Genomic DNA, 7,546 nt, shown 5'->3' on the forward strand with positions numbered 1-7,546 from the left:
CGTGGGCGAGGCCTCGAGTAGTGAGGAATCGGATATCCGTGGGCGAGGCCCCGAGTGAGGGATTAGTCTCTTATCCGGATATCCATGGGCGAGGCCCCGAGTGAGGGACCCTGCCCCGCACAAGAAGTGCTACTTCCACTGCTAGCACCCCTGAATTCATTGCGCGGTGGGGACAGGGATCTTTCATTTATGCATAGGCTCTATGCCCATGCTTTATGCATAGGTCCTATGCATAGGGCTCTATGTGTCGGCTCTATACATAGAGCTTAATGCATAAGGCTCTACGCATAGGATCTATGCATAGGCTCTATGCATAAGGCTCTATGCGTAGGCTCTATGCATAAGCTTTATGCATAAAGCCTACGCATAGAGCCTAGGCTCTATTTATAAGCTTTATGCATAGGCTCTATGCGTAGGCTCTATGCATAAGCTTTATGCATAAAGCCTTTATGAATAGCTATTTATGAATATTTTATGCTTTACGCAATTGACTCTTATGCATGTATTTGGGTTGGGTTATACATATAGGCAATGTCGATCAACCCATCACAGGACCCAGATGTGCTCAATATCATAAACCAATGATATGGGCTCTATGCGTAGGCTCTATACATAGAGGCACAACCGTTGATTCCATAGAACAATTTTTATTCGGGATTTACTTTATCTATCGTACCATAACAGAATTGAGTATCGATTTAGGGATCCATCAGTCTAGCCTAACCCCATCTAGTCCCGTGGGTTAGCCAACCGTTCAACCCACTGTAGTGATGGGATCCATTTAAGAATTTGGTTAGGTTTTGTCCCAGGTACCAGGAAAAAGAGTTCCCAGGCCCCCTAGCTGGATATTCATGCAAACTTAAAACTAGTCACACCACTTACACACCCAATATGAAATTGCCTTTTTCACAGAATCAACTATCTTTAAAACAATCATTTAATGAAACCATAGTGTCACTGATCATAATGCTCCAAAATATCCGATTGAATCCTAATTTTCAATTTTTCCTTTATCGGTGTACCTATGGCATCATTGGCAACTACAGGATAGCACATGTGAAATATCTGAGAAAGGTACAGATGATACCTCTCACCAAAGGTGGGAGTGGATGAAGTGTATGATGATCGTGCATCTGCCATATCTGCAAACACAGATATAGCATCAGTAGGTTTGTGAGACAGGTCAATCTAGTTCTTGATTGTATACGGATATTTCTCCTCTTTTTGTGCTCTTGCTCTTTTTACTATTTTTTATTTTTCTTTTCTTTGTTTTTTTTTAATAAAATGTATGAAGCTATATATATACATCCCCTTGAATTTGGCAATTAATAAAATGTATGAAGCTATATATATACATCCCCTTGAATTTGGCAATTACATGGTCAGGGGAGAAGGTTAAGAAGGAAGCATTAGAATGTCGAGCGTGAGTACATGCTCCCCCTTTCCTTGGGTAGATCATATTATTTGCAATGATGTTGCCGCCTCTTGGAACCAATTTGTCCAGCGGGTCATAGGTTGTGATGTGGGCAGATAGCTTTTTATGACCCTTGTGGCCACATCCAATTGTAGAGATGGTAGTGTACGCTCCCATTGACGAATGGAGGAAATGGTTTCTGACGATACTATTACAAGGGGAGACGTAGACTCATCGGTTTTTTGTTGGGTGTTGACAAGAGTAGGTGTAGAGCATGTAGAAACTTCTATATGAGTGTGTGCCTGGCATGAGGAGCTAGAAGCTTCATGTGGCTCCCCCCTTCCGGAGCTAGGTGGTAATGATCGATATCGTTTGGGAATCCAAACTAACTCTGGAAGAAGTGGTGCGGAGCACTCTGTTACCTTTCCCTTACCACGGTCTTGAATTGTCATTGGGGTGGCAACAATTGGTTTGCAAGGTTTTACAGGTGATGTAGAGGGATTCAGCTTATGTTTAGGGACCCAAATCTGGTCATTCCCCTCATAGTACCCTTGGGCTACTTATAATTTTTTAGGGATCCATCGCGATGTTACATTGCCCTTTCTCAGGTGGGTAGCTGCTTTCCTTTTACGAGGCTTCTTGGAGGCTGAACGAGATTGAGCAGGGGAAGTAGCTATTAACGAAGCTTTTGGGACCCATTTGTATGTGTTTTTTGGCATAGTAAGCGGAGCTTTAGAGACCACCGTGCATGTTTCCACTCTTGGCGTTGAAGCGTTAGAGGGGTGGCGAAGCTTTTGGGACCCATTTGTATGTGTTTTTTGGCATAGTAAGCGGAGCTTTAGAGACCACCGTGCATGTTTCCACTCTTGGCGTTGAAGCGTTAGAGGGGTGGCAAACAATCAAAGATGGTTTTGCCCACTGGACTTTGTGATTTTTCATTATCTAGCATTTGAGTGGATGACTTAGGTGCGGGATTTTGAGCGGTCAGACCTAGTGTTGGTTCTTGCATTGTGACTCATCTAGTTGCCCAATCGATATTGCACTTGGTGGCCATCATCCATTTGCGCCCTAAGTTTATAGTCCCTTCCATGGTACCCGCAGGCATAACCAAAAAGCTTTGAATTACGGTCCCCTTGTCATAGGCAACCGGAGTGTGCAGAACTCCTGAGACAGGGGTTTTTTTCTTGTTGATTCCTTGAACTTGGATAGCACTCTTGGATAAAGGTGGTTTTCCAAGTTGACACCACACGCCATATGATAGCAAATTGTGTTGAGCTCCTGTATCCAATAATGCATTATATAGCACCTCCCCGTAAGGACTCTGTAACTCAATTGGGTATCTTAGAGGCGGGTCAGATTCCAGTGCATCCTCCTCTGCTTCCTCGAAAAATACTTGCGTAATTCCCAAGTTGGCTTCTCGTTGTTGCCTAGCACGCTGTTGACGTTCTTTGGCTTCGACTCTCGCTTGTATCTTTTTAAGCTCAGCTTGTTCTTTAGCTGCCTTCTTTTGATGGATTGCATGTAACTCCTCTTGGCTCAGGGAGTCATAGTATCTTTTGAATTTACTCCCATTAAGGAATCCAATGAGAGTCTCCACTCTGATGGTACCTTGCGGGGTAATTTCACATACTCTATACGGTCCCTTACCAGCATATTTGAGCTTCTTCTTTTCGTTACGCACTCCATACATCAAGACTTTATCCCCAACCTTGATGTCCTTGTCCTTCAGGTGGCGATCAAACCATTTTTTCCTTCTATCCTTCTTCTAGCCAGCTGAACGATGCTGAGATGAACTACACCACTACGGAGCGAGAAGGGTTGGCAATGATATATGCAGTAAGGAAATTTTGTTATTACCTCCTTGCCACCAAGTTTGTTTTCTATGTGGATCATCAAGCATTGTTGTATCTGGTAAACAAACCATGCTCCACAGGAAGAATCACACGATGGCTATTGATTCTTCTTGAGTTTGATTTCACTGTTGTTGTGAGACCTGGCAGTTCAGCTAATGGGGTAGTCTAATTTGTGTTCTCCGTGTTGAGTTAACACACACCCAATAGCAAAGTTTGATGCATCAATATGCACATGGAAGAGTAAATCCCAGTTAGGCATTCTCAAGATTGGAGCATTCGGCAAGGCCTTCTTTAATAGCTCATAGGCACGATCACATTCTTCGGTCCAAATAAACTCGAAGAGAAGCTTATACAATGGTCGAGCTATCTCGGCGAAGAAGAGAATAAACCTTCGATAACAACCAACGCGGCCCATAAAGCGTTGGACTCCCTTGTAGTTGGTGGGTGGTGGCAATTCTAGAATGACCTTGATTTTACTCTCGTCCGTGGAAATCCCATTTTTGGACACTATATGCCCTAAGATAACTCCGTGTTTAACCCAAAATTGACATTTGAAAGGATTCAAGGAGATGCGATATAATCTACACCTTTCAAATATTTTTCATAAACACATCAAGTGCTCATCCCAAGAGGAATAAACACAAAGATCATCTAAGAAAGCTTCACAGAAGTCCCTTAGATATTCCTTAAAGGCCGTGTTTATCAATCGTTGGAATGTTGCAGGTGCATTGGTCAAGCCAAAGGCCATGACGCGAAAGGCAAACACTCCAAACTCCGTGCGATAAATGCTGTTTTAGCTTGGTCCTCGATTGCAATTGTGATCTGATTGTAACCCGAGTACCCATCTAAAAAGCTATATGCCTCCTTGCCTGCCACTCTTTCAAGCACATGTTCCGAATATGGCAAGGGGTAATGATCCCTTCTGGTGGCTGCATTAACCTTTTTGAGATCAACGCACACTCTGAGTTTCCCATTCTTCTTTGGTATGATGACTATCGGAGAAACCCATTCTGAGTGCTCAATAGGGTATATGAATCCACATTTTACAAGCTTTTCAATTTTCTTTTGTACAATCTTTGCGTACTTAGGATTCATTGGGTAGGGACGTTGCTGGACTGGTTTAGCAGTGCTAATCATTGGAATCGTGTGTTGCACTACCGAGGGTGGAACACCCTTCATATCATGATATGTCCAAGCAAATATGTCCTTGAATTCTTTAAGAAGCTTCGTAAGTGCAGCTTCTTCCGCCTTGGTGAGGTCTTGAGCAATAAAAACTGGTTTCGACTCCTCACCCGGATCTGCTAAGTCTATCTCCTTAACTACCGCAGGGCCATCGTAGACACCGCTACTCCCATTGGTAGGCGTTCGTTGGGCTTTTGTGTAGACCACTTTACGTTCCCCTGTGGTAAATGATTTGAAATGCTCGGGTGCGGGGTGTAAGTCTACTGGTTCTTGTTGTGCCAGGCTTTTTTCTTTCAATTCCGCTTCCTTTTGTTACTGAGCCAACTCTTGGTTTTGCCGCCTTCTTGCAGTACGACTTAGTTTCGGCTTCTCTTCGATTTCTAATTGGGCGACGTCATGAGGTTGCGGAATACACCACATGACACTTTGGAGGTATTGTCCCCAATTATCCGCTAACTTTCGATGAGCATCAATGGCTCCTACATAACTAAGCCATTTTGCAGTGGATCTTTCCTTGTTTATTGCAGTGCGTACATTAGCTCGATAGCGTTGGCGCTTATGTCTCGTTTTCTTCTTACCAAGTTTTTGATTTTTGTTTCTATCAGATTCGGACTCACTTGGTCGATCTTCACTTGTGTCCCCCTCACTTTCGGATGAACTGCAGGAGGTCACTGTCCTAGGCCTTGAGCACCTTGCTTCCACATTTGGGTGAATATTTGATTCATCCCCCCCATCAGGCTCAGAGTTAGTTTCTTCTTGAGATTCATACTCAGAGTTGCATTGGTCAGAGTCTTCGCTACTTTCAGTGAGTTTGCCACTTTTTCGCCATCAGGAGTTAAGTGCATAACACCTATTATGTTTATTGGCACTAACGGTGGCATATCTTGCCCCTCAGGTGTTACCCAACTTGTGCCTCTATTTCCCCATGTGTCCACTAGGTGTACCCAATCCACGTTATCCGACTTAGTCATACCCGGTAGGACATCCATATAAGGAGAATCTTTCCCATCATCAGTCTCTTTTTTGCATGTATAGCAATACCTTAATGGGGCTGAGTGAATAGTGGTATCCGATCGATTATCGATGATAACCTTGCTTCCTAAAGGATGCGCGCGACCATTCTCAAGATCAACTCGAATGACAGAATCCTGGAATTGTAGGTAGACATGGTTTTTCGACCAGTCATGCACCATTTGTGCTTCCCTCATGAAAGGACGTCCTAAGATCATTTGATATGACATAGGATGCTTGGAGAAATCCATTACAATGAAGGTATGTCGTACCTTGTGTCCCAGATCTCCCCATAGATTCCCAATAGTTTTTAGTCACAATGCTCACTCCAGCACCACCATCAAGGATTCCCTTTAGAGTTAAGCCCTTGGTAGTAAATGGGGAGGGTTGTATTAGATTCATCACCTTCAAAGTACTGTCCCAACTTGTTAACAGGTATTTCAACGACCGAATCTTCATCTAAGTTGGGTTGTAGATCCCAATGCTCCCCTTCATCTTGAAGCATGTCGGGTCTATCCATATTTGCAAATTGTGGTAGCCCCGCCTTTAGTTCTCCATTGAGAAATGCCCGAAGAGCTAAGAATAGCTCAGGATCTCCGTATAATTTGGATATGATCGTGGTTCTGATTTCAGAGGACATGAAATCCATTAGCTTAGACACATTCAACGGTACTTTTCGAGACATCGCCCCTTGACTAGGGATTGGTGAAGATGGAATCACTTCATCTTCGATGGGGTCAGGCATTCCCTCACTAAACATTCTTTCAAGCAAAAAGGGTGTTTGCCCACTTCCTGATGTCCTATCCTCACTTTCTTCCCGAATGATACTAGGTATAGCTAACGGTTTATGGTTCCTGTGAGGCTGAACTTGCGTAGGAAACACTGTGTCTGGAATTTTGTTTTTTCTCGGGTTTGGCTCCAGTTCTCTTTGTGTTTCTTCCACCAAACCCCTTAAGTGTTGCACTTGTTCAATCTCCTCAACTGGGTTTGGGTAAGTTCCAATCTTTTTCTTGAGGGTTTTTGGCCCACGTGGCTTGTCTTGGGGAGTCTCAGTCAGTTTAGGTGGTCGAGAGGGCATTAACGACTTGGTTGTGGGGCCGAGGAAGTTTCCTTCTGTTTCCCCTTATTTATGTACTCGCTTGATTCTCCTTCATTGAGCTCCTGAGTGGGTTCCTCCCTTAAGGTAGTGGCTTTGGTCCCCATGGTTTCTATTGAATCAGAATTATCTTCAGGATCATTCATATACACGGGGTCGTCTCCTGTCCCTATGTTAGTCTTTGAACTAGGCTTGGAGCTCGCGGCATTAAGCGATCTCTTCTGTCGTGTTTTCTTTTTCTTTGTCTGAGCAATTGATGCAGTATCCCTCTCTTCAAGAATGTAGTTTTGATTTTGAAGCATTGACCGTGTAACTACATTCGCGGGTACAACGGGTGTGGTTCCTCGTGCTTGGTTGGTGACCTCAACCAAATTCAATGGTGTAATCTTGGGTGCATTAGGATTATGTGGACATTGAGCGATCAAATGATCTATGCCACAACGATTACATGTAAGTACCGGCATTCCCGATGTGCTCCCTTGATTTGGTTGCATTTGAGTAGCGATCTTCTATAGCCTATTAGGGCACTCCGCTACACGATGCAGTCCACCACACTCGTAGCATTGAAGAGGTGGTCTCCTCGCCAAGGTATTAAGGTTTTGCCCTCTTGTGGCGAGAGCAGCCGCTTGATATACAGGCTTGACTTGCCCGAAATGATCCTCCATGTAGTACTGGGGAATCATTTCAAACGTATCAATCCCATATGGAGTAGTGGGGTCTATCTCCTCTTCATAATCCCCACACGCACTATGTGACTCACAACCCATCTGGTTTATAGGGGTAATCCTTGGATGTGGAGGTTGTGGTCCTAGCACTGGCGGTGGTAACGGCACAGACTGGACTACATTCGGGTTGCTTGGAACTATGTGCTATGATGGTTGCTCGACAGGTTGTGCAAGCATTAGCGCGGGTACTTGAGGTGTGTTTGACCAGGCTAGTGGTGCCTGATTCGCCAACATTCGCTTAAGTACTAGACAATCTTTAGATTGA

Source organism: Cibotium barometz, chromosome 24 (assembly GCF_041138505.1).
Source record: "Cibotium barometz isolate CiBa-2024 chromosome 24, ASM4113850v1, whole genome shotgun sequence".
Taxonomy (NCBI): Eukaryota; Viridiplantae; Streptophyta; class Polypodiopsida; order Cyatheales; family Cibotiaceae; genus Cibotium; species Cibotium barometz.